Source organism: Haemorhous mexicanus, chromosome 7 (genome assembly GCF_027477595.1).
Source record: "Haemorhous mexicanus isolate bHaeMex1 chromosome 7, bHaeMex1.pri, whole genome shotgun sequence".
In the NCBI taxonomy this organism is placed as follows: Eukaryota; Metazoa; Chordata; class Aves; order Passeriformes; family Fringillidae; genus Haemorhous; species Haemorhous mexicanus.
In genome coordinates, this window is record NC_082347.1 from 11,894,631 (window position 1) to 11,921,821 (window position 27,191).

Here is a 27,191-nt window from a genome sequence, read left to right on the forward strand (position 1 = left end):
TTTCCTCAGGAAATGCATTGTTGTTTTCACTTGGACCAAAACCAAAACATGCTTGCTGGAAATAGCTCTGAGATGCACAGATGAGAGGGATTGTCATGGGAACGTCCCATCAGCCATGGCCAGCAGCTCCTGATCCTGCTGTGGCTTCCCTGTGTGCACTGGGAGAATTCCTTCCCTCCCTGCCCTTCCCACGAGCAGGAGAGTGAAGCTGTGTCTGACATGGGGATTTCAAGGACAACGAGGCCACACACACAAAAATAAATTCTCTTTTCTTTGGTGGGGTGAGATTGCTTTGTGTCCCAGCACAGGCATGCTGAAATCTGCTTTTTGTTCTCATTTTCTGCCTCTAACATTTCATGGGGACTCCTCAGGAGCAAAGGAGTCGTCAGGAGGGATTTTGGTGTCATCAAAACTCATTTCCTACCTTGAGTATTTCCTCACAGCCAGGTCCCTGCTGCTCTGGGGCAGAGCCTGACCTACAGGTTTAGGAACTTATTTAAGGTTTGTGCAAAAGCAAAAGAAACTTTGCTTCTTGTTCCTTCCTCAGCCTGGTTATAAATGCAGCCAGTGCCCTTCAGGGGGTGAGAGAGGGAGAGCATCAGGATGTTCCTGCCTTTAAAACTAGGAAAAGCCCAGGAAAAAGCCTAGGGAAAGCCAAATTAATAAAGAGAAGTTATTTTGGCCCTGGAATTCCTCCTAATTCTCAGTTTCAGAGAGCTTTAGTCACATACCTGCTTGAGGTGTGTACTTTGCCTCATCCAAACTCAGTACAGCATTAAATATTGTCTGTGTGCTTATGAATGTATAGAATAATGGGAGAAATAGAATTATGACAGTGATCCATGGATGTATTTTGGAAATCATACACAAGCACAAGGAACCATCAATCTAGTCCTGCAACAGTTTTCAAATTTATTGTGCCTGTGCAGTGAAAATCATAAATGAACTCATGTATTTTAAATCACCGTGCTTGGCACAGCTGGGCTTGTTTTGTTGGTGGTGTGGTCAAATGACCTCAGAAAATACTTCCTTTGAAGTATATTCCCTCTTGCTGAAATCAAGGCTGTTACTTGAAGGATAGGTAGGAGAATACACTCAAAGGCATTAGTTATAAATCAAGCCAATCCTTTCTCTGCCAAGCCTTGATTTATGCACGTCAAATTAACTTTTCCAAACTTGCTGTAATTTATCTCAAACCCAGCACTTCTCAAAAAAAGGGAAATGAAATGTATTTGTGCTGTGCACTCAAGGTAAAATTTCTGAGTCAGTATTAATCAGGAGCAATGTGTTCCAGGATGAAGGGAACGTAATTCAGCACATTCCTTTGGAGCAGCAGTTGTTCTCCTGGCTGACAGAGGGACCAGAAAAAATGGTAAGAAAACTTCTTCTTTTAACTGGAAAGTGTGTCTTCAATTCTCTCCCTCTCTCTTTTCCCTTTTTTTTTTTTTAATTTTTATTTTTAATTCACTCCATTAATAATCTGAAAATGCATATTGGGAGTTTTGATGGTGAAGTGTTGAACAGATAAAACAGGTGAAGATTAAATTGTTTAACTGGAATTGTGTAACAGTAAAGAAGGTGTGATGGTTTATTACCTCCAGAGGTATAACTAATGTGTCATTTCTGCTGTTCTGCATGTACAAAAAATAGTTCTGGGGTCTGGGATAGATTTATTATTCTTCATTGATTGCCTCATTCTGTAGCAGGACGTTTCTGGCAGTAAAGCAGCAGAACTGTCACATCCATCATGATGTGTCGGAGATGTGTCAGGGCTGGGGCTCTTTTTTGAACTTTACTGCTCCTGAAAAATGTAGCTGAGCATTATAGGCAGAAGTCTGACATTTCCAAGATGAAAATCAATCTTTTTTTATGTGGTGATTCTCAAAGCAGACTTGAGCTTTGATTGCACAAGGGGTGGTTTCACACATTGGGGGATACAACAGGGACACCAAATAATTTGGGTAACAGATCTGGCAGGTGTTCTGTAATGAATATAAATTGGAGAAATGATCATAGAAAAGACACTTGAGTCAAGATGGCACAGCAAACATTGATCTGCTGCTGTCACAGCTGGAAACCTGAACGTGTTTCTTTTTGGTTCACATATTTGCTTGTATTCCTCTTTAAAGCTGAGGATTAACCAGGTAAATGCAGCCTCCTGTGAATTCATATCTCATATTATACCATATTTAGTGTGGGAAAAAAAAGAATAATTGTTAAAATAATTGCTAAAAGCATGAGAAGCAACGAGAGGTCCTGAGGTACAGGAAGGGAGGGCAGATGAAACACTTTGGGCTTTAAAATGAATGCCAAAAAAAAGGAACAAGCAATCTGTATAATTGTGAATACCTTGAAAAAGGAAAAGTCATTGTGTCACAGCTCCAGGGGCTCAGCACCTGGGCACTGTGGTGCCATTAGAGACACAAAAGGACATTTGTGTGCTGCTGGCTGTGTCTAGAGGCAGCAGAAACCTCAGGAGAAGGGCACCCCAGAGCCACAAACAGCCAGACAAACACAAGTTTTTAGATGCTGGGAGTGTGATGATAAAATATTTTGATGTTGGGTTGTTTCCCAGGGAAGATGTTTGGAAGTAATGAGCAGAGCAGTCTTGTTTGCTCATATTCTTTATTCAGGGAAATATCTAAAGAAATAAGATGATGGTGTGATACTCAGTTGTCCCCTTCCAAGAGGAAGGAGCGTGGAAATTCCATGTAGTAGCCACTTTCAAAGATCAGTTCAAGATAATCGGTTGCTATTGAAATCAGGAGGTTTCAGCTTGGTTGTTTGTCAATTTAGCCACTCAAGTGTGGGCTGATTTTCCCCACAAATAATGCCCTGTCAGCCACAAACCACTGACTCAATTTTGTTAAGGAGTTTAGCAAGGCATGAAATGCATAATTAGGGGAGGAACAGTTTCATCCCTTTGAGTTTCTAACAATTATTTAATTTAGGACAAACAGCAAAAGTCCCTAGAGCACACGAGTAGTGTGAAGTTTAAACAAGATGACAGCTTAGATGGATCAATAATTTCTCATCCCCACAGTTACTAATAATAAGGTGAAGAAAGAAATATTGGCTATTATTTCCAAGCTAAATGCACAGAGAGGAGCAAATCCACTCCACTCCAGAGTGGACTGCATTAACACAGATTGCCTTCAGCCCATTAAGCCTCAGCACTGAGCTGCTTTAAGCAAGAGTTTGTTCCTAAAAGTCTGGAAGCCAAGGAATTAAACCCCACCTGAGTTCCAAAAGCATGTTTTCTGAGCCTTAATAGAATGACACTTTGTTCTTACTTTTGTGTCTCCAGTCATGCAGGAAATTAGAGGACTGGCTTCTTCCTGCAGACTTTGGGTTTCAGGCTTCAGGCTCAATTTGGCAGCTTATATTGCTCAAATTGGCTTGTAAATGAGATATTTGTTTCTAAAGTATGACTGATATCAACTTGCTTACAAATACTTACAACGTGGGCATGTCTCTCATTTGATTCTGTAATTATATGATGGTTTTTCTTGTCAAGAGAGCTCAGAAACTTAATATTGATTTATGTTCCTGAGTTTCTGAAACTGCAATGTGTCATTGCTGAGCATAATTTAGAGTGGCCTTTTTTCTCCCCTCTAATCTTGTACGTGCCAAGCTTGAGCTCATTTGGGGCTGGAATGATCTCAAAAATCATTTAACCCTTGTGGGGGTGTGGTGACAGTGGCAGGGATGATGATGATGATGTCATTGAGGTGTCTGATTTCTTTATGGTTATCTGAAATGATATTTTCAGTCAAGGCTCTGAATAAACTCAGCATGAGAATTATTAGCATTCCAATCTTTCAAGTGTCCTGTGGGACTTTGTCTTCTCCTGACATGGACACAGGTGCTCTGCTTGCCTGTGTCCCAAAGTGCTGTGCTGACCCCCCAAAGTCAGCCAGACCTTGAAGGGATCTGCCAATGCCTTCTCAGTGAAGTGAGTTCCTCAGTGATGCCCAAAATGTTCTTAAAATTAAAATTTAAAAATGGCAGGTTTTGATGGAATAGAAACTCAGATGATCAGTCTTTATTGATGAACAAGAAAAAAAAATACCATAAAAATTCAAGGGACTATCTTCCAACCCAATCCATTCTGGGACTGTAATTCTATGATTAATAGATTCTCTTTTGTATTAATACATTAAGGGGCAGCTACATTTGAGGAACACAGTGGCATGTTTGTTTCCTGTCAGGTTTTCCCTTGCATTTGCATTCCAGACCATCTGTGGAGGCCCAGGCAAACTGCAGTCTGTGCCCTAAAATCTCTCTTGAAACCACTGTATCACAATTCCCCACTTCAAAGGAGGATGCCATTGAGCTGATGTGTTTAACATGTAGATAAATAAATGCACAAACCTGGCCCATATTTTCAATTAGTTTTCCCAGCAAAACTAAAATCATGATGGTGAGAATTGATTTCACCTTTTGCATTAATAAATCAATGGGAATATTCTGAACATCAAATTCTCCTGGCATTTCTTCTGCAGCATGATGGTTTTAAAGACAGTTTGTGGGATATGGAAATGAATTTTGACACATGTGGACATTGTGATCAGAGCTCTCAGTTTCCCAGGTTGAAATGAAAATGAGGAGCTGATGTGGATCAGGTGGACTCTCTGTCATGGATACTTCCAGTCCCTGACCTGGGATCACACAAGGAAGGGTGGGATGTGGGAGCTTGTGCTGTTTGATGTAGGAGTTTTGGTTATTTGGAAGTGTGGGGTGCAGGCAGGAGTTTGGGTTATTTGGTTTCATTTGCATTGGGAGATTTTTTCTGTTAGCTCAGTGTTAACCATTCACATTTATTCAGCTCAGTATGAAGTGCTGAGGTTTCAGGACTGCTGTGCTCATCCCACAAAGTTTCCTGAGCTGGGAGAGGATAATTCCTGTCAGCTGGAAGGTTTGAGTGGCTCAAACAACACAACTTTCCTCTGAGGGCTGTTTGCTGGTGGGATTGAGGGCAGTGGTGGGCTGTGGTTTGAAGAGGATCATCAGGAGCATGAGGTGAGGAGGAATCCAAGAGAGAGCTGGGGAGGTGGGCAAAGCTTGGGGAGAATTCCCAGCTGCCTCCTCATGGGGACAACCCCGGGAAAAAGAATTGTTAAAATAATTGCTAAAAGCATGAGAAGCAACGAGAGGTCCTGAGGTACAGGAAGGGAGGGCAGATGAAACACTTTGGGCTTTAAAATGAATGCCAAAAAAAAAAGGAACAAGCAATCTGTATAATTGTGAATACCTTGAAAAAAAGAAAAGTCATTGTGTCACAGCTACAGGGGATCAGCACCTGGGCACTGTGGTGCCATTAGAGACAAAAAAGGACATTTGGGTGCTGCTGGCTGTGTCTAGAGGCAGCAGAAACCTCAGGAGAAGGGCGCCCCAGAGCCACAAACAGCCAGACAAACACAAGTTTTTAGATGCTGGGAGTGTGATGATAAATATTTTGATGTTGGGTTGTTTCCAGGGAAGATGTTTGGAAGTAATGAGCAGAGCAGTCTTGTTTGCTCATATTCTTTATTCAGGGAAATATCTAAAGAAATAAGATGGTGGTGTGATACTCAGTTGTCCCCTTCCAAGAGGAAGGAGCATGGAAATTCCATGTAGTAGCCACTTTCAAAGACCAACCCTGGCTCTCTCAACCCTAGGACTGTTCATTTATTTGCTATTTCCTGAGTGGAGCAGCATTTCTGTGCCTTCAGGGACTCACTGCTGTCAGAGGGGGGTGTTTATCATCAAGTTTTGTCCTGGTGGAGGGGGCCAGATGGGTGCATTGGTCAGAGAGGCGTGTAGCTGAGGGGAAGTGTTCTGCTGAGCAGCTTTGGGCAGACAAAACAGCCTCCTGCAGGAATGCTAGCCTTGTGCAATGTTCTTTCCTAGCTGCTCACAGGTGGGAAGTGCAGGATGTACACCAGCAGTGATATCTGTGCAGTTTTTCTGCCTAAATCCCCCTCCCAGACGCGCCTTTAATTCTGAGCCCTTTCCATCTCTGGTAAAATTGCATTAATTACTCATATTCCTGTGTTCACTTTGCTCTGAAAAAGAATGAATTTTCTTTGTGTTATGGCACAGCACCCTGGAACAGACAGAAATCCAGGATCTGTAGTGTTTGTGTCATCACAGGAGATCTTTGAAGCCCAGGCTGAAGCAGCAGAAGGGTTCTGCACTCACCGGGGGTGCATTTGTGCCTGGAGGATTGCAAAGAGAGGCTGGTTTCCCATCCTGTACTGACAGATTTCCTGGCAGAAATATGTAGGGTGGGTCAGGTGTCTGTTCAGTGATGCTGTCACCATTTCAGTTCATCTAGGAGGCAGTGTGAGCCAGCAGGGGCCCCTTGCTACCTGCTGTAAGCAAGGGGGGAGTTAGGTTTTCCTTCAGCCACCCAGAACAGCCTTTCTGCAGCTGCACCATCCAAATCCCATTATATCTGTGTCCATGGAGTGGTTTTGGAGCTGTTTACACTTCCAAAGCAGACTCTCAGAGGTGTGCAGGAAGGGAAGGGGCTCTGTTTGCCCCAGTGATGTTTTGGGTCAGAAGGGGTGGATGGCTCAAAGCTTCCCCAGGATCATTTGCCTGTTCTTGGAGAAAATTTGTGTGGGGAACTTGATTGTGAACCTAGGAGGTCAATGTCCTTGGGCTCTGCCACCATGGAGTGGTCAAAGACCCTGGGCAGGGCCCTGCTCAGGGACCTCCAGGGCTGTGTCCAGTTCTGGTCCCCAATCCAGGAAGGACCTGGAGAGGGGCTGGAGCGTGTCCAGGGCAGGGAAGGGAGCTGGGGAAGGGGCTGGAGCCCCAGGAGGGGCTGAGGGAGCTGGGAAAGGGGCTCAGCCTGGAGCAAAGGAGGCTCAGGGGGGACCTTGTGGCTCTGCACAACTCCCTGCCAGGAGGGGACAGCCAGGGGGGTCGGGCTGTGCTGCCAGGGAACAGGGACAGGACAAGGGGAAAGGGCCTCAGGCTGGGCCAGGGGAGGCTCAGCTTGGACAGCAGCAGGAATTTCTGCATGGAAAGGGTGCTCAGGCCTTGGCAGGGGCTGCCCAGGGAGCTTTGCAGTGCCCATCCCTGCAGGTGTCCCAGGAAGGGCTGGAGGTGGCACTCAGTGCTCTGGGCTGGGCACAAGGTGGGCATTGTGCCCACAGGGAGGGATTTTCCAACCTCCCTGATTCTTGACTCTCCAGCAGGGCTTCTGTGGTAATGAGGAGTTTGGTTTTCACAGCTGAAAACAAATAATGTGTTTTTAAAAGCCAAAAATAGTTCCAGACGTGGGCTCAGTAGTAAAATCCTGAAATGTGTTTTCGTGTTCCTTCAATGCAGAGAAGATTCCACCTTTTGGGGTATTGGCACCTTTGCATCTTAATAATTCCTGAATTTTACTTGAGTTTTCTTCCAAGGACAGGTTGGATGGGGCCCTGAGCAACCTGTTCTAGACAGTGGCATCCCTGCTCCTGGCAGGGCAGTGGAATAGGAGATTTTTCAGGTCCTTCCAGTCCATTCCAGGATTCTGTGTTTCTAGTCTAGTGTTCCATCTTACCAGAGCATAGCTGGTGAGTCAGAGGTAAATATTGCCAAGCATTCCATATGCCACAGTGGAATAATTTATGCTCAAAACAGGCTTGTGGATACAGATCTCATTTTTGAAGTCACAGCTCCTTCTCTCTGTAAAATGGGGGTGAAGGAGGGTGTATATCTCCAGTTGGAGAAACAGGCTGTGCAGTTTGCTTGGGTTTGGGGGGCATTGCTGCATAGACAGCTCTGCCCACACAGTCACAGACTGGTGCCATGGAGTAGCAGATACACTTTTCCATCTCTTTTTTTTAAACCAACAGATTTGTGTTATCAAACCTATTTAATAAAATTATATATATATATATATATATATATCTTGTCCCTAATGAATGTTTCTGATCATTTCAAGGTTACAAAGACATGGTTTCAAACTATGAATCAGTCTGTTGAGGGTTGTCTCCAAATTAGATGCAGATTTTGTCTGTTTTGAACTTCAAAAATCTCTTAAGTTTGTCTAAATTTATGTATTAAATATGTATGTGTATATAGCATTCATGTCATTAAATATATTTGCCTAATATATTTTGCATGGAGGGTTTAAATATTGACTGAGCACATACACCCTCGGACCCCCTGCCATGGTATCTTAGAGAAGACTTAAGTTAAAACTTAATTTAGTCCCAGTTTTTATAAGGGATAAAAAGAAACCTAACTTTTTCTATGCCTGATGTGGAATTTTCTGCATTGCCTCAGCTTGAGGTTTACTGATTTCCACGTCTGTGATGTCAGGGCTGGAGACAGGCACCTCATCCCCAACAGTCCTGCAGCATTGTGACACCAGGGGAGGTTCAAATCAGATATTGGGGGGAAAATGTTAGAATCCAAAATGCAGGGAACTCTCAGAACTTTGGGCCTGGAAGCCAAAGCTTAGAATTAAACACAGGATTTGATCTGAGACCTTGCAAAAGGCTCCCAGACCTAGGTGCTAGAAGTGAGAATGTGGATTTATAGTATAAAGCAGAGACAGGTTAGGCTGAGTAAAGGAAAGTTGAGAGTTTTAGAGTAAGATTTAGGAAAAAAAAAATTTCAGAGGTAAACAAGGATTTAGAATGCAGTACTGCAGGTCTGTGTGTCATACCATGATTGGCTAAGAAAGCTTACACTGTAACATGGGTCCATAAGATGAAATATTTAAGGATTGGGTCAAAAGCATAAATATCCTTGTTGGCAGTGTTTTATTGGTTAATAAATCCTTAAAAGGTCTTGTAACTAAGGGCCTTGTGACCTTCTGAGCCATGCTGTAACAATGGGAGCCTAATTCACCCTTCCTGCCTATGGAGAAGATATGGAAAATAAATCACATCATCAAAAACAATTCAGAGGTCCCATCTCGAATTCCTTCTAAAATTTCCCACACGTGAATTATCACCAAGAAACCCACTGGAAGGGAGTGGTCAGGCACTGGAATGAGTTGCCCAGGAAGGTGGTGGAGTTACCACATCTGGAAGAGTTCAGAAGTTTTCTGGCTGTGGCCCTTGGGAACTGGTTTAGAGGTGATGCTGGTGGTGCTGGGGAGCAGCTGATGGTTTTGAAAGTCTCCCCCAGCCTGGATGACTCTGGAATTCTGGAAGCCATGGCATGAACTTGTCAGGTTTAATTTGGGTTAATTTCTTCATCTCCCAGGAGATTTGCTGTGTGTCTGGGTGGCTCTGCTGGTGCTAGACTGATTTCCACAGCCAGACAAGGAAAAGTTACAAATAGCAGTGTAAATCCTGAGCAGCTACTGAATCTGTACAGCTCCCAGATGATCCCAGTGATCAGGCCACTGGAAATATTGGGTGAGGAAGCTTTTCCTTCAGTTTCTCAGGCAGCCAACTGATTGTGCCAAGCAAAGCAATGTTTTTAGGAGCGTGATTTCTCAAGGGCTCTAATTGCTGTGTGCTGAGCAAGAGGGATATTGGATGTAATGCTAAAACTGCTTATTTATAAATTAATGTTATCTATTCAAAATTAGTGTTGAAGAGGGCTGATTGCCATTCCAGTCAGTGCTAATATGTTCCTTGAGAAGTTGTTAGTCATACTTTATTTTTCATTAAGTTGCTCATTTTGGTGGATGATTTTTTTTTTTTTCCATATGATGAATTTTCTTCATATTTCAAGTTCAGCTTCCCCTGAGTTTAACCAGTGACCCAATGCTTCATGTGTCAAGCATTGGAATGGGCTGCCCAGGGCAGTCCTGGAGTCACCATCCTGGAAAATTTAAAAAAAATGAGAGGATGGGGCTTTTTCTGGTGTGGTTTAGTGGCCATGGTGGGATTTGGTGGAAGGCTGGACTGGATGATCTTGGAGGTCTTTTCCAGCCTTGTTGATTTAATGATTGCATGCCTGTGGCAGCACTTCAGGGGATTTTACAGCTGCCATGTGTTCTGTTTGCATTTCTTTCCTCCCCTTGCACTGCAGACACAAAGCTGAGGCAAAGCCCAGCCTAAATGGATCACTCTCAGTCTTCTTCCTAACAAAAGGGTGAAGACAGCATAGCAGAAAAAGAAAGACCTTGCTGCACTCATGTCTTCTGAGGCTGCTGCTTCCCTTCCAACTGGAATGTTTTCTATTTAAATATTTCTTTTCATTGCCTGTGGTCACTGCAGCTGTCCTTATGTGGGGGCATTCACCAGGATGAATCATGAAAGCTCAAACTACTTTAAAGTAGATTATCTACTTGTGCTCTGGAGGAGAAATATCCATCTTTAATCAAATTACACATTATCTTTTGTGGCAGGCAAGTAGCTCCTCAGAAGAGATAGAGGTTGGAAAGATTATTTAAAAAAAACTATTCAGCAGCAGTCCATGGTCATGTTTAACACCAGGCTGTGGTTCAGAACCCAGTAAATCTCAACTCTCATCCTGTTAAACCTGGCAGCAATTGGATTTACACTTCCCAAGATCGGGAAAAAATTAATTCAGAGAGAAGTAATGGTGTACATCCATAGATTATGTCACATATATTATATTATATCCTGTACATTATATTAAAATTGTGATAGCAGGGAGAAGAAGAGCAAGCATGTGGTGGTGTACGAGCACAGAGACTGAAGCAAGTATGAAATAATGGAAATAATGAAAACAGACAAAATCCATTCCAAAAGAAAGAAATGCAGTGCTGGTAATTAGGTTACCAGCATTGCCTTGATTCATTGATTTGCCTGTGGTCAAAACATTCAACTCCAATATTTAACCACCTAAAACTGGGCAGAAAGGGAAGAAATACCTGATACCTAGCTAGCAATTTTATTTTTCTCTAAATGCTACCAATGCAACTTAAAGTCTTTTAACCCCAAGGTGTTTTCTATTGAAACATGTGGGCAGGGATGTTCAAGTAACTTCTATCAGTGTGTGGGTAGAGAGTTCCTTGCCAAATGCTCTTAAACAGGCAGGGGTTTGATACTCTATTAAGGGATGAAATGAAAGTGCAGCAGAACACCTGAAAAAACCACAGATGACTGCCAGAAAGAAGCAGAAATATGTCTGAGTGTCAACTACTTCCTGCAGGTTTCCAAGAGGTGAAATGGAGATAGACACATCTATAGCTCATGAGTGGCATTTTGGGGCAGAATCAGGGCACTAAAGGCAGGGAACTCCTTCCTCCTACTGCACAGTTTTCCTAAAGAAACCCTCTAGGCTGTGATCTGGTAGAGAAGAAATGGTCAAGGAATGGAATATGTTCATGTTTTGTATGAGTTTTCCCAAATTGTCTTGGTTAACAAATCAAGGACTGTGTATGTGAGTCTATTTTTAAAGAGAGAACTCATTGCCCCCTTGAGGCTGAAACTCTGGGGTCAGGTGGGAAAGGGAGCTTCTGCCACTGAGGATGTTTTGTTTCAGTGTAGACATTGAAAAATAACAGACCAACTTTGTAATATAAAGTTATCAGGCTAGTCTGTTAATTAGACAAGTGGAGTGCCCATCCCTGGAGGTGTCCAAGGAAGGTGTAGACAGGGCACTCAGTGCTCTGGGCTGGGGACAAGGTGGGGACTCCATGGGAGTCCTTTTTCAACCTAAATAATTCCATGATTCTAAATCCATTTGCTGTTCCTTCCCCTTTTTTAATTTTTTTTAATAATGTACTTTATTTCTGGAATATTTATTTTATAAAATCTGTGCACATTTTCCTCTATCATCTCCTGGCATTTAACAAATTATATGGGGTATAGACACCACTTAGCTCACCAAATTGGAGCTATTTTAGGGTATTTTGTTTATTAAAGAGCTCTGGTTTGGAGGAAATACAATGATTACAGAAGCCTCTGAGGTTTCAAGGAAATGAAAGTACAATATGAGCAGCCTTTTCTGATAAAGCTGGAAAATGACTCAAAATGGTTTGAGCCAGAAATGTATAAAAATGACAAGATTTTCTGGGGCTTGTGACTTTGGTGGCCTGACTCTCTTCATCTGATGCTATTTGGTGTTACAGTTGGTGTGTCCCTGTGTCGTGTTATCAACTTGTAGCATTTATTTCTTCATTTGAAATGGAAGCATTTTTCAGGACTGATGATCTGTCATGTTTTAAATCCAGTAATGCTCTTTATTTAGCCCTGGGTTTCTGTGTCTCCATGCCACTCAATTTCTGTCCCTCATTGCCTCATCACCTCCGATGAGTGAAGTTTTCAGTCTTGCAGACAGAGAACTTTTGTCCATGAGCTATAATTTACTGATGGGCAAAGGCTCTGGAGAAAAATCCAGGACATTCCTCCCATCTTCTGTAATCAAGGCCTGTATTTTACTGAATCACACACTCAAGTGCTAAGTACAAACATGCAAGAATAACTGTGTCTAACAGATTGATGAGCCTGTTAAATGAAAGATTTTAGCTGTAATTGTGTCCAAAAGACTTTTTGAGAATGAGTTCTTGGTTACCTGCTGAACTTTCAGGTGTGTGGTAAGGTAGAGTTTATCACAATCAAAAATCCCAATCTATTTTGAAGTACCTAAGGATTTTTCCTGAAAATTAGAGTCTTGTTATCTATCACAGGAAATTTGAGCACCTGGGGTTACCAGGATTGAGACCAAGGGAATATGAAAGGAAGGGGGAGAGGGGACATAAAATCAGAATATGTGATGAAAATAACTGCAACTAGGCAAAAAGATAAAAGGGGAAATAGCATGTGGTTATAGAAGAAAAATGGTTTAAAATCAAAATAAACTCCACCTGAGAAGTCCCTGACCTGCAAACTTTTGGGAGCCAGGAGCTTGTTTGGGTAAAACAAAAGGAATTTTCTTACAGGAATTTTTCATTGAAAGGATTCTCACCTGATTTTCTGTGGTCAAACCCGAATCACATAAACAGTGGGAGAAAATGAATGGAAAATAAACTTAGCCCTTGATGTAGGGATTGCTTAGGGGGAGATCTATATGCAAACCAAACTGGTAAATAAAGCAGGAGTTAAATAACAGAATAGATGGAGTAATAGAAAAAGTAATTTGCATCATGAAATCAAGAGTAAATTAGGAGTGTTTGTTTAAATGACAAATTCAGGCATTAGATCGAAGGGAAAACCTGAAACAAAATATTCCTTGAAGGAAGCAATCAGTGTTGGGCTTAAGCACCCATGAATTCTTTTGGCTCCTGCAGTTTCATGCCTTGGGAAATCTTTTCCTTTTCAGATAATCAGGAGCAGCCATGGCTGTAGTGTCACCGTGCAAGAGCACCTCCTGCATGTAAGAACTCCAGGGAGACCCATTTGTATTTCCCTGTAGAAGTTTCCAAAATCCCAACAAAAACCCCAGGCAAACTGCTGAACCAATGCCATCATTTTCTCTTCATTTTTTTCACTCTGCATTTTCTGATCTGAGACAAAGCTTTCCTCTCTCTGGTTTAAGTTGGAATTTGATCCTTTAGGGAGGACCTAGGCTGCAGAGATCAGTGTCTGGTTTTGAGGGCAGCTCCACAGTGGAAAGTACAAGGAAAAGGGAGTTAAAAGGACCAGCAGATCTCTGACCCTGTGGTTGATCATGAGGAGCAGTGTCACGGCAGCAGTGTCACCTGAGGGCAGGTGAGCAGCTTTATCCAGCACAGGTGACTTTGAACTGAGATCCTGGGATTTATTTTCACAGGTCCAGAAGGGAGGAACATGCAGGGCCTGATGGCAAATCTCAATCATCTGTTCATTCTTTTCCTTTTGGAAAGCATGACGTTTTCCCCTCTACCTGTCAGGTTCTGTTAATTAATGCTGTTTTCCTGTTCTCTCAGCTCCCACATCTCTTCCTTCCCATGTCTCCATGACATTGCCTTTGCAAGTTTGAAGGACCTTATTATTCCACTTAAAAGGCAAAAAAAACTCCCCTCAAACTGTTTTTCCTATGACAGCAGAAACATCAGCTGTGGCTTTGCTTGAGAACTAGTGCATCATTTCCTGAGGATGGATTTCAGCTTTCCCCTTCCAGACCTCTCTGGGAGCAAGGCCTGGTCTAGTGGAAGATGGCAGGAGGGTTAGACTGGAGGGTCTTCACAAATTTACCTGCAGGACTTGTTGGACTGGAGGGTCTTTACAATTTACCCACAGGATTTGTTGGTGTCTCAGGATTATTGGTAGATGGCATTCCTGGGTCACACTTCCCAAAGATTTACAGCTGACTGTGTGTAAATAATGGGAGGTTACTGGGCATGCTGACTGCAGCACATATTTTCTAAAACATAAATCAGTGTGGAGTTTTTTTTTCAGCTTAAGATGCAGTTTTGTTTCTTTGCTCTTCCCAAAATTTGATTAAGCTCTTCCCAAAATTTGATTAATCTGGTAGCTTGGTACCTTTAAACAGTTCTAGGACTCAAACAGGTTCCCATTCCAGCCATCCTTGACCTCTCCTCAGAGGCCACTTGGATGCCTCAGGAGACACCACTGCAATCAGAGGTTTCTGTCAAGAAATCTTTGGAAATCAGTGGAGCACTTGGAAGTGTTTTGAGTTGTCAAACACCAGCTGCAGATGTGTGGTGGGACCCCACTGCTGGATCCATAAATTGAAATGTTTTCAGTGCTGCTGAGTTTGGACGTTGTGTGCAGGATCTGGGAAAGTGCTGGATGGATTCTGCACTTCCATTCCCCAGCTGAGGGGTTAGGAGCAGCTAACCCTGTTCCAAGGCTTCAGTGGGTGTGCCATCAACACATGGCAGCAGGGGTTTTTGCAGGAAACCCTCTTAGAATCGGGGCTTGAATTGGTCTGGTTTTATGGACAAGTGACAGACATCAAAATGAGATCAGGGCAGATTTCATAGCAGAGCAGTGCTCTTCTGGTGCAGGAGCAGCAGTGAACTCTCTCCTGCTGTGAGGGTTACTGGGAATGTGTGATAAAAAGGGTTTCACATGGGCAAGCACCCTGAGTTTGAATCTCCCACTTCAGGCAGGAGCTGTCTCCACCTGCTTGCTCACATGTCAGAAGAATTCTGGCGTGTTATACAAAGAGCTGTAGTTGCAATAACAAAAAGATTTTTGCCTGTGGACAGAATAGGAATGTCAGTGGTAAAATGGACTTGGTTCTCCAGCCAGATCTCTGTTCTCTTCCTTTGCACACTGTGTTTTAGGCTCCAGGGGCCACATTTTCAGAGAATATAAATTCACATCCTTCCTTTGGGGCTTTGATGACTTACAAAGATCAGCTGTTTTATGAACTTAGCTGAGTATTTTTGGTCCTTTGAGGGTTATGTCACAGCCTTGTCATTTCTTGCTATCATGTTTTGCATGGGTTCTGTGTCTCAGGGAAGCTTATGTGACACTTGGGGACTTGGTTTGGTAATGGCCTTGGCAGTGCTGGGTAACAGCTGGACTCAGTGATCTTGGAGTTTTCCACCCTAAATCAATAACAATTCCAGGTGGGAGCACACCAGTTTAAGCTCCCAGATTCTCATTTTCAGACTGGCTCACTTTGAGTGCTACAATTTACTCACAGGATTTGTTGGTGTCTCAGGATTATTGGTAGATGGCATTCCTGGGTCACACTTCCCAAAGATTTACAGCTGACTGTGTGTAAATAATGGGAGGCTACTGGGCATGCTGACTGCAGCACATATTTTCTAAAACACACATCAGTGTGGGGGGTTTTTTTCAGCTTAAGACGCAGTTTTGTTTCTTTGTTCTTCCCAAAATTTGATTAATCTGATAGCTTGGTACCTTTAAACCACCCCAGCAGCTCAGAGAGATTGCAGATGCTAAACCTTATGTTCACCTCATAAAAATATTACTGAAAATTTTTGGCAACATCTGACTTCAATGTAGCTGTATCTTGGTCTGTTTATATTCTGTGAAACTCAGTGGGATCTGAAGAGCAAAATCTAGGAAATGCATAATCAGTAGTTTTTGAAGTTAAGAGCACCAGCATGGACATCTACCCTTATGCCTGCTTTCTTCTCTTTTTTTAATTCTTTTTTTCATAAGTGACTGCTGAGTGGGAAGGATTTCCAAACCCTTTCAGATAGAGCCCAAAATATCATTTACTTGTTTCTCAACCCAAATATCTTCTCATTTTCCTTCCCTTGTCATGGTTTTGTGTCTGTTACTACACAGACTGCTCAACCTTAGGGTGCTGGTCTATATCTACTCAGCTCAGGTTGGAATTGCTCCTCACCCATCAGGAAACTTCCTGTGTGCTGATGCCACCCCAAACAAGCTCCATCCTTCTGTATTTGTACCTCTTGCCATTGTGTAGGAACAGGTGACCTTCAGAGAGGAAAAAGAAATCTTCACTTGGGCAGTTCTTCACCCATAAAACATGGGGCTGTTCTGTGCTGGTGTTGTCTGTGTCCCATGGTCCAAAGAATTGGGTGAACTCAGTTCCTGACAAGGAATTGGGTGAATTTCTGTCAATTTGTGTTTGTGCAGAGCTTTGCAGTGATCTGCAGAGAGTCCCCATCCCTGGAGGTCTCTAAAGGATGAGGAGAGGTGGCTCTTGGGGACAGGAGTGGCAGTGCTGAGGGGATGGATTTGCTGATCCTGGAGGGCTTTCCCAATGCAAACCATGCTGTGGTTCCATGATTAATGAGCTCTAGCAAGTCGAGTGCTTTATTTCTGAACACACAACGTGGTGCTCGTAAACCTTTATAGAGGTGTCAGTAGCTTTGCTGGCTTGGGGAAGGTTTGTTTTGTTTTTTGGGTTTTTGGTTTGGTTGTTTTTTTTGGGTTTTTTTGTTTGGTTTTTTTTTGCAACAGTGGCCACACTGTTAATATGGGTTATTTAAAGGTTCATTAAGTCTGCTTCCTGGGGCCTTGATAACACAGTGCTGGCAGGGAAGAACAACTGTGATTTCCTACAGTTGTCTTGAATGACATGTTTCTATGGTATTTGTTGGAATGTTGGGTTGCCAAAATGGAGGGAAGTACCCTCAGAGAGCTGAAGTGTGTCTGTAGCTCTTTAGAATGAATCCCTCCACTCTCCTGCCCCTCAGTGAGGTTATCACTGCATTACATTACTGAATGGCTATCACTTATTTAAAGGAAGCTGGTATGAAAAAGCTGATCTGTTGGGAGCTTGGAGAATTCTAATTGACAAAATCAATAAGCTCCCAGCTAGAATAGCGCCTCTCTTTTTTTCATTTTCCACAATTGCATAGCAGGGAGTGATTTATCACCTGGCTTCCTGTTTTTAACAGTTTTTCCAATACTCCTTTCTCTCATTGCTAACCCCAAAAATGTGCCCAGCTGCTCCAAGACAGAGGATACATGAGAGCTATAAATACTTTTTAAGTCTTTTGTTGCTTTATTATTTCAGGAGTAGCAGTTTGAGACTACAGGTCAAATAGATGCTGTTGTGACCTGTGTCTGCTCACTGCTCCCTGGAGCTGCTGTGACAGGCTGGACCCTCCTTCCTTTCACTGAGTTCAGTGGAGTGCGTGGTGCCCACACTGCAACTGGAATGGACAGGGCAGCATTTCACACCTCCTGCCTCTCAGCCTGAGGGACTCTCTCTTGCTAATCAAGTTCTCCTGCAGAGTCAATAAAAATGAGGTTGTAGGAAGCACTTGACAAATTGCAGGTGAATGTTAATCCTGAGAGGTGAGCTTTCGTAGAGCTCGGTGGCGATTTCAAACTGGGGGATAACCAACATTTAGACAACTCTGAAGTTCACGTGACATAAAGATGGGCTGGAGACCCTCACCAAGGGTTGCTGTGCAGTTATTAAAGTCCAAAGCAGCTGTTTCCAGAGGTCTGGCCTGTGAGGCCACTGTTTATTTTCAACTATGATGTGCAAACAACGAGAAGTCACGTGAATCAATCCTTAATCACTGCAAAACCCAAGAAAGCAGATTGAGTGGTCTCTGAAAGCATTTTTGTTTAAAAGAGAGTTAAATATGCCGCTAGATTTGATTTGAGAAGATAGATTGTTCATCATAATGGGTTTTCCCTACTTGGCCAGTTGCAGGCAGTGCAGACCATGGCAGAAATCAAAGCAGCATGATGAGATATAGCACTGAAGATGAGATATTTTTTTGATAAATGCCCATGCTTTCAATTATTTTGTTGTTTATAGGAAACTGATTTCGAAATTATTCAATAACCCCCCCCCCCACCACCAAAAAAAACCCCAAATCATACAAAGCAATCTCTATCTAGAACGTCTTCTGTCTGGAACTCCAGTTTTGTCTGCCATTCTGTCTCCACTGGATATTGTGTTTAGGGCCAAGTCTGTGCCTTACTTCTCCTTTTAGCCCCAGGCTGCATCATTCCCTGAACTGGATCTAAAAACCCTCTGGGTCCCCAAGGATTGAGGAGAGCCAGCTCACCCTGCCAGAGCCCCAGATGGCAGAGGGCAAGCAGTGACTGGGGGTGAGCCCCACCACAGGGTTTCTCAGCTGTCAGGAGCTGTCTCCCAGCCCTGGCTGGCCCCTCACAGTTGTACAATTCTTTCCTCCTCCATCAGCAGGTGAGTGCTCTCAGCTGCAGAACAAACCTTGTGCACTGGGCTCCTGCAGAATTTAGCAAAGTTGCAGATTTCTCAGAGGGGATCAGTTTGGTGCTGCTATATTTGCCCTAGGAGCACAGTCCTAATTTAATGGGACTTGAGGGAACTGAATTCAGGAAGGATTGTATAGGATTATGTAGGAATATAGAGGATTATATATTATATAGCAGGGGTTGAACTGTAATCAAAACAAATGGAAAAAAAAAAACCAACAAAAGGAAGATGAATCATGACTCTGGTCATTATCTAAGGAGTGGGCAGCTTCCCAGTGCCACAGCTGATGCCATGGGCAGAGGTACAGGACAAATTATGCAAAGTATGGATTATCCAACACTGGCCTGGCTACCAGAGTTTAATGCTGTCCTGGTGACAGGCATGGGGTTTGGGAAATTCCTGCAGGAATTTTTTTCCTCACAGTGCTGGAAGTTAGACCTCCTGTGCCTCTTGGTAAGGTTGTGATGGTTTCCTCAGGAAACATGTTCAGCACTGGAGCATGTGTGTGCTCTGGCATGGAATTCCAGCCCTGTCCACTTAAAACAGAAGGAATATCGCTTACTTTTTACCCAAACTAATTTATCTGAACTCTCCTGCTGGATCTGGAACTCTTCCTGTGCCATGCTGCTGCCTTACACCCAGTTTCTTCCTTAATCTTTTATGATCATTTGCCTAACAAACTGTTTGATTCTCCTAGAGCAGGCGACTCTTGATTTTGCTATTTTTGAGGATATCTCAATAATTTCCTGTGATTCTGCACAGCAATTTCAGCTGTTTGGTGGGGAATTCAGTGATTGTGTTCTACTTTGTCTCCATGTGTCTTAGAATCACTTAGATGACAAAAGATCTCTAAGATCATCCAAGTCCAGCATTGCCAAGGCCATGTCCCCAAGTGCCACATCCATATGGCTTTTAAATCTCTACAGGCATGGGCACTGCAGAGCTCCCTGGGCAGCCCCTGCCAAGGCCTGAGCACCCTTTCCATGCAGAAATTCCTGCTGCTGTCCAAGCTGAGCCTCCCCTGGCCCAGCCTGAGGCCCTTTCCCCTTGTCCTGTCCCTGTTCCCTGGCAGCACAGCCCGACCCCCCCTGGCTGTCCCCTCCTGGCAGGGAGTTGTGCAGAGCCACAAGGTCCCCCCTGAGCCTCCTTTGCTCCAGGCTGAGCCCCTTTCCAGCTCCCTCAGCCCCTCCTGGGGCTCCAGCCCCTTCCCCAGCTCCCTTCCCTGCCCTGGACACGCTCCAGCCCCTCCATATCCTTCCTGGATTGGGCACCCAGAGCTGGACACAGCCCTGGAGGTCCCTGAGCAGGGCCAGCCCAGGGGCCATTGGCACCCCTGGGCTCCTGTCCAGCCCTGGCACAGCCCCCAGGGCCTTTCCCCACAGGCCCTTTCCAGCCCCTCTGCCCAGCCTGGAGCTGCAGGGCCCGGGCTGACCCCAGGGCAGGACCTGACAGTTCCACATTACATTCCCCTGTAATGCATTCTGCCGTGGAATCCTCTTTTCTGTAAGCATCAGGGAATGATGATATCGTTCATTGGAAATTATGATGTCTTGGCACGGTATTTTGCTGTTCCATAAATGTGTAAACTCTTGTTAAATCTTCAAAATATAAGCCCCAGACAGGCAGTGGGTTGACAACATTATTCTCTTAGAGCTGCTGTGCTGTCAGCAGCCCTTTCCTGGGTGTTGTCTCCTGTCAAGCACCTGAGAAAAAGCTCTTGGAGTGGGCTTAAGGTGTGATGTTCCTACATGCACAATTTTCATCCTGTGCTGCAGGTGTTTCTCAGCTGTTTCCCAGTGCCTGTTTCCTGTTTTCTCTGGCTTCTCCTTATCTCCCATTCCTGCTGTGGTTTCCTATAGCATGAGGTACCTCTCACAACCTGCAGTAGCTCTGAGGCCCTGGGCTGCTGGCCAGGTTTTTATTATTGTTCTTATGAACTGTTAACTCTCCTTGTTCAAAGGTGCATGAAGGAGGCAGACCTGGAGGCTTTTACTTGTACAGCTCTTGTGTCTTTGGTTTCTCCTGGCAACGCTTTGTTCTCAACATATCTTGTTTGTGTGGAAAGGGGTTTTTATTCCCTTTTTATTCCCTTGGTGCTGGTCACAATTCTGAGCAGTGTCTTTCACCCTCCCACCCCTCACTGTGCTCAAATGCCTGCTCCTGAAATGTGAACCACAAATACCTGGTAAAATTTAAAGAAGACACATTCAAAGAACTCAAGAGTAAATTAGAAGTATAATTCTCTGTTATTTTAAAATGTTATGTTGTATTTCCATAAGTGTCATGCTAATATACTTCAAGAACTATTTTGTTCAAGATGTTCCCAAACAATGGAATTTAAAAACTATTGCAAAGACAGGATAGTACTCTTGGTATTCTTAATTTCAGTTAGCAGGGGAAAAAAAATAGGTTTTCCATTGCTATTGCCAGAGAAGCTGTGGCTGCCCCTTAATCTCTGGAAGTGCCCAAGCCAGGCTGGATGGGGCTTGGATCACCCTGGGACAGTGGAAGGTGTCTGTGCCCATGGCAGGGGGTGGCACTTGATGAGCTTTAAGGTCCTTTCCAACCCAAACCAGTCTGGGATTCTATGGCAATACTCCTGCTGATATATTTAATAGCCTTTTCATCCTAATGCTTTGTGGAACTGGATTTCCTGTGTGCATTTTGTGGTCATGGCCTGCAGTATTTCAAATGCTGTTGCCTTATTCCATGTGCAGGTGACTTCTGTGGGTATTTGGGCATATAACACTTTGTTCTGGTACAAAGTGTAGTTGACTCCCTTTTTTCCTTGGGGATGATGGATAATCACATCAATACACAATAAGAAATAGGTTGAAGCTGGTGGATTTTGGTGCCCTTTCTCTTGTTGGTTCAGCTTTTCCTGAGGTCTAGGACTGGGCAGAGTGGTTCCTGTGGCTCCCCACAAATCCTGGCCATGGTCTCCTGTGGTGTTGTGAGGTAAGAAATGAGAATTGACTCCATGATCTCAGAAGGCTGGTTTATTATTTTATGATATCATATTAAAAGAAATTACATACTAAAACTATACTAAAGAAAAAAGAAGGATACATCAGAAGGCTTAACAAGAATGATCATGAAAGCTCGTGACTGACCCAGAGAGGCCGACACAGCTGGCTGTGATTGGCCATTAAATAAAAAAAACTCACATGTTTGGATAAACAATCTCCAGGTCACATTCCAGAGCAGCAAAACAGGGAGAAGCTGAGGCTTCTCATCTTGCCAGGAGAAGAAATCCTGGCGAAGGGATTGTTCAGAAAATATCATGGTGACAGTCTCCCAGAGATTGCCTGACCTCGGACCAAAACCAAGCCAAGCGGATCAAGAAAAACCAAAAGCCACTGAAGGATTGCTGCTGCATCTCTCCAGGCCTGGAAAAGGGAAAAAAAGAAGCTTCTTGCTTAAGCTAACAAAAAGACCAAGCTGGCTAAGCAGCAAAGTACCTGCTGATCTGCACCGCGCTGAGCGCACCGGGAGCGCGGCTTTGAACAAAACCCGCGCAGGAGCCCCAAGGCTCCCACCCCTACTCCAGACCCACCTCAAAGCTCCAGCAGCCACTTCTGGCCATAAAGCAGAAGATTGGGGAGTGGAGTATCATCATAAAACCACCTCAACACAACAGGAGGGGTTTGAAGCACATGTTTGAAGCACATGATCCTGTTGGAGTCACGCAAGGAGCAAGCGGGGAAAGGGATTCTCTGCTTCAAGACAAAAAGCACAAAAAAGGTAAGAGCCCAGCCCTTGTTTCGTACAAATCAACAGTCTGCAAACTCCAAGAAATGCTTTTCCAGCATCGGTGCCTACCAGCATTTTTTCTGGATGATACAGCACAACAGGAAGTAACCAGATATGATTTTTTCCCCTCTGCAGTCCCTCAAACTCCTCTTCGAGTGCCCATCGTCAAAGGCAGCAGGAGTTTCACAGTAAAAAACCTCTCCAAGCTACAAATGCAATCCCCTGGGAGGAAGTTCAGCACTTATCAGCATCTCCCTCCTTTTTTATTAGAAATGAAGGCACGATCCTGAAGTAAGAGGAAACATATTGGCAACTGTCAAGTCTTGGGAAGACATCACCAATAATTTTGTCATGAGCAGGCGTGCAGCCCATAGCAGCACTGTTATTTAAGTCTGTTAACACCCTTGGAGTGATATCTCACAATTCTCAAACCCCAGTCCCTAGGAACTGCTGCTTTCAGGTAATTCAGAATATAAGGAGTTAGCAAAATGTCCATGTAGTGGATGTTGTCTGCTTTAGAGAAGAAAATAAATTGGATTTTAGTTGTTTTCTCATACTATGCCAATCTCTGGCCTTGAAAGTGAGCAGTCCACGTTACAGACTTTTAGTAATTTTCTTTATTAAAAATAACTGGAATACAAACACAAGCACCTGCAGCCACATAAGATCTGTGATATTTTAATAACATCTGCTAATCGTTTTCATGTCCTTTGTAACTCCTTTGAAGCTCAGTTTCTTGCAACAGCATCCTAATACATATCTTCCTTTAATATCACTGTTTTCAAAATGTCAAATTAATTCTTTAACAATCTTGTTGACACCCAAAATCTTTTGAGCTTCCATCAGATAAAACAAAGCTCTCTTAGCCCAGCATCAATCTCCAAATGTTATTAACTTTTCTTTTTGTGTTTTGTGCAGACACCTGAAATATTACATGCAATTAAGAGCCTTTTGATCTTCAAAGGCTGACGTGCAGGGGCTGAAACCATCCCTGGGTGCCAGAGTCACAGGGACATCTGTTCTTGGATTAATTTACCAAGCCCCAGACAATTTCCACTGATTTCACAATATATCCTGCATTAAATATGTCTGGACTTTTTACCAAATAGATGAAAGAAGACAGTAAAGCTTCTTTGTCTCTCCTGACTGGTTTAAAAATCTTCTGTAGCATATTTTTAAACTCATCTTCAACCTAATGTTTGAAATAATCAGAATTATTTAGCTGTACAAAACCATGACAATTAATACAAGGTCCAACAGCCAATAAATAATACTGAATTTTCCAAACAAAAGTTCCCTTTTGCAGGTGCTGATGTTGATCCTATAGACAAGGCTCATTGAAGGCTGGGTAGCCACCTGTTTCAGGGTGGCAAAATTGGGGCTTTTTACACTCCAAAATGTTGAGTCAATCGCTTGAACAGATGAATCAAAGTTGTGATGTGCTGAGACCATCCCAAGTTAATCAGAGATGGGATGGTGGAAAATCCAGAATCTTCTGTATGGGATTGAAAACTGAGTGATCCCATACACTGTGGCCCCAAATCCGTGGGGTTTGGCAGGACTGGGACAATATTCCTTTGTTATTCACAGCTTACCCAATTGCTTTGCTGCCAACTTTAAATCCCATATCCAACAATCAGAGAGCCCCAGGCACAAAATTCTTCCTAAATTCAAGTGTTCAATATCTGAAGGCCTTTTATAGCTGTGAGCTCTTCGCTGAGTTTGGACAATACAGATGAGAACAGAGCAACAACAATTATAATGATCAAAAAATTCTAATTTATCATTTCACCATCTGCTTATCATGGGAAACACATGGAAAATTATTTCCCTGAATGAATCTAGAGTGAAATTCAAAATTAGATCTTCACTCATCAGAGGAACATGCTGCAGAAAAAATCTCTAAAAAGCAACAACTGGCTAAAAGCACAACCCACCACTCAGCTGGAGCTTGATTTCCTGCAAAGAAGTGCACAGTGGGATTGCTTGGAGTGAAGGCAGGGGGAAATCCCTGGTCCTCACAGTCTTTTTGAAGGGAAAAAACCCCAAATGGGTAAGAAATACTCAAGTACTTCTGAAATAGAAGAGCCCTGCCCAAGGGAGTGGAGATCTCCATCACAAAATGAAGATTTCATTTCAGTGGGAGAAAAAAAAAAAATTCATTGGGAAGATAAATCCTGGGAAGATAAATCCTGTGAAATATGAAGAGCAGTGCAGTAGTTGAGAGAGAAGGAAAAGGAATATAAAGCCATCCTAATTCCATTTAAAGGCACAATATAGAATTTTGTACAGCCTGAAAAACTCCTGATAATTCACAAACAGCCAAAGAAGAAACACACTTCACATGTCAGCTACAGATAACTCCTATATTGAGCTGCTTCCCTGCTGCTTCCCTGGTTATTGTATTGCTCTTCCAAGCATCCCAAAGTCCTTGCCTCATAAACCAGGGAGACAACTCCAATATATTATCCCCATCATCATCTTTTTACAGACCTTTATGATCCATGCTCATTGCAAACCAGTTTTCCCACTTGCCCGTGTTGACATGAATTTTGCCCCAGGGCCACGGCCCAGGCTGGCTCAGCCCTTGGTCTCAGTGGGGATCTTGAGGTGCAGCCTGAATTAATAAAAATGAGCACAGGGCACTGAGGAGCTTCCAAAGCACTGAAATAAAAAAAAATTCTGTGTATTCTCTCACGTGGATGTGTTACTAAACCCACAGAAGTTTGTAGATAAAGCAGACCTGAGAAATGCTGCAAATATCCTAATTTTTCTCTTATTTCAGAAAAAAAAATCGAATTAATATCTTCAGTTTTAATCTTATAAGTCACATTACAGAGGGCTGTGTCCTCTTACTTTTCCTTCCACGTATAACCACCTACTTCCATACTCATGGAAACATTCCAGCTGCAAAGAAACCTCTGACATAATTGAGAAAAATTACACCAGGAGATTTTTTTCTTCTGTTCCTCTTCTGCTTCTATTTTAAAAAATGAAATTATATTTGATCCAGTTTCTTGATTTCCAGATGAATAAGCTGGTCTTGGTTCACAGAGCTGGGAATTGCTATTAACCAATAAAATAAATGAATAGACCAAAAGTATTTTTAAAAATATCATGTCAAATTTCAGTTTTAGTTTTAAAAGCTAGATTTGATTAAGTAATCAAATACTTTTTTATCTTCATATTAACCAAAGGAAATTTGAGAACATTTAGTATTAGCATCTATTAAATAAAAATTCCAGATATAAAAAGTCCTAGTTTTCATTTCAGGATTGGCCTGCAGGTTTAAAATACATTGGATAATGTTCCAAAGACGTGAAACATTGGACCTGGAAATAAACCACAGCTTGTAAGTTGAAGCAAAAACTTTTCAAGACAATTTTGGGGAAATACCTTCTGCATTTAACTGGAGATGGGAAGATTTCAGCAGAGCTTTTCCTACTGTTTGTAAAGAAACACTTTGATCCTGTGTCCTTTAGCCAGCCTTAGGAAAATTTAAAAAAAAAAACCAAAACACCACATTTTCCTTTGACATATCTCTTCCTTTTAGCTGTGCATGGGATCTTGCTGAGTCAGACACCCACATGCCCTGGAGGCACAAACCCAGCTGGATCTCATCTTGGACCTGCTCCCAGAGGGGAGGTGAAAGGACATCCTGGCTGGGAGCTTCCTCCAGCCCTGCTTCCCTTTGGAAAAGCCCTTTGTAGGCACCCACAGGTTTGGAACTCTGTGCTGAGACAGTGAAGTTGCTCAGGACTGAGGAGCAGCTCTCAGACACCATTTTCAGCAAATCACAAAATCCCAGAATGGTTTGGGTTGGGAGGGACCTTTAATCCCATCCCATTCCACCCCTGCCATGGCAGGGACACCTTCCACTGTCCCAGGTGCTCCAAGCCCTGTCCAGCCTGGCCTTGGGCACTGCCAGGGATCCAGGGGCAGCCCCAGCTGCTCTGGGCACCCTGTGCCAGGGCCTGCCCACCCTCCTGTCACAGACATATTTTATGAAAAATCCCTTTGCCAGGATCTTTTCTCCTGAGAAGCTTCAGCTTCTCCATGTTTTGCTGCTTTGGAATGGGACTTGGAGAACTGTTTACCCAGCATGTGAAATTGTTTTCACTTGCTGACCAATGACAGCCAGCTGTGTCGAGGCTGTGAGCAGTCACAAGATTTTATAATCATTCCATTCCTTGCTAGCCTTCTGATGAAATCCTTTCTTCTATTCTTTTAGTATAGTTTTAATATATCTTTTTTTTAATATAATATATATCATAAAATAATAAATCAGCCTTCTGAAACATGAAGTCAAGATTCTCATCTCTTCCCTCTTCCTGGGATCCCTGTGAACACCACCACACCCTGCCAGGGAACAATTCCTAATTCCCAATATCCCATCCATCCCTGCCCTCTGGCACTGGGAAGCCATTCCCCCTTTTCCAGTCACTCCCACCCTTGCCCAAAATCCATTTCTGCCTTTTTTCCCTCCTGTCATTTTCCTGCTCATGAGAAGCTTCACTTCTTTTCCTGTTCTCCACTGGTAATTTCTCCTCCCTGTAGCAGAAAATATTCAGTCTCTTGATTTTCATGAACAGCTGGTGCATAGCCAGGACTTCTTGCCAGGCTCAAAAAAAGAGGAGTTTTTATCTCAGTGATATTTGTTTCCTTGCTGGTGACTCAGAGGAACAGTCCCTGCTTAGGCCTTTTTCTCTCACACATTTGATGATTCCTCTAAATCAGTGTAAGGGGAAATCAAGAGATTCCCTTCCCCACCTTGCTGCACCTTGAACTACAGTCTTAACCATCCATATAAGCAGTGTGAACCTAAATGTTATGAAACACTGACATTAGTGGGAATGTTTGTATTTCTGAAGGCAAAAATCTGGTTTTGCACAAATGAAGTCCTCAGTCTCTTCAGCATCAGCTGTTTAAAGAGGAGCTGAAGGTATCCAGCCAATAATTCCTAAGGAATGGAAGTAATTTCTATT

At 43.2% G+C, this 27,191-nt stretch overlaps 1 protein-coding gene across 3 annotated transcripts in view; it reads left to right on the top strand.

Annotated features, from left to right (window-relative positions):
- Window positions 1–27,191, top strand: part of PCDH15 (protocadherin related 15) — a 637,262-nt gene that overhangs the window by 166,017 nt on the left and 444,054 nt on the right. For all 3 annotated transcript variants that reach the window (XM_059851092.1, XM_059851093.1, XM_059851091.1), the window contains exon 5: window positions 1,295–1,372. The gene's annotated coding sequence lies outside the window, so the exon portion shown is untranslated. The remainder of the gene's footprint in view (window positions 1–1,294; window positions 1,373–27,191) is intronic.